Source organism: Arachis ipaensis, chromosome B01, assembly GCF_000816755.2.
Source record: "Arachis ipaensis cultivar K30076 chromosome B01, Araip1.1, whole genome shotgun sequence".
NCBI classification, from domain to species: domain Eukaryota; kingdom Viridiplantae; phylum Streptophyta; class Magnoliopsida; order Fabales; family Fabaceae; genus Arachis; species Arachis ipaensis.
Window position 1 is genome coordinate 28,933,771 of NC_029785.2, and position 709 is coordinate 28,934,479.

Sequence of the window (709 nt, forward strand, 5' to 3'; positions counted from 1 at the left end):
TTTATTATTTGGCTAATAAATTACTCCATATTCAAATCGTAATTCGAACCGTCGAAGATTGAATTAGTAGATATGACTTATACTAATATTAAGATAATAGATAGATAACAAAATAAAGACTTCTGTTGATATATTTTGTCCTTTGTTTTTTAAATAAAAATTACATAATATCCCAGCTGTTATTACATTACATGTCCTTTAGTGGGAACTTGTATTTCACATCATGTGAAATTCGTGTCGTTTTGCTGTTTCTGTTCTTTTTTGCCTTTCATCATTTTATGTCATCTACTTGCAGTTCTCGTCTCAGAGTTCTGGTACACCTTCTTTCCATCAATTATTACATATTATTGGTTTCTTGTTTAAATATGTATATAGAGGGCTCTTAGACCAAAGGAGAAGAAATTATTGAGGACCACATACGGATATACTTGCATTAAATTAGAAAATAATTTTAATTTTGATGAGATATATATGATAAATCACTATTTATTTAATTTTTTATTCAAAAATTAAAATAATAATTTTTTATTGGTTGTGAATGGAGTACCAAGATGCAAGATCTAACAATAAAACATAATAAAAAGATATTCTTCAATAAACATTTAAGTTTATTATATTACTTTAGGCAAGTTTACAATTAAAGTGAGTTTTATTAATTTTATTCAAAATATATTTATTATTTATGGATTCTACTAATTTTTATGTGAGC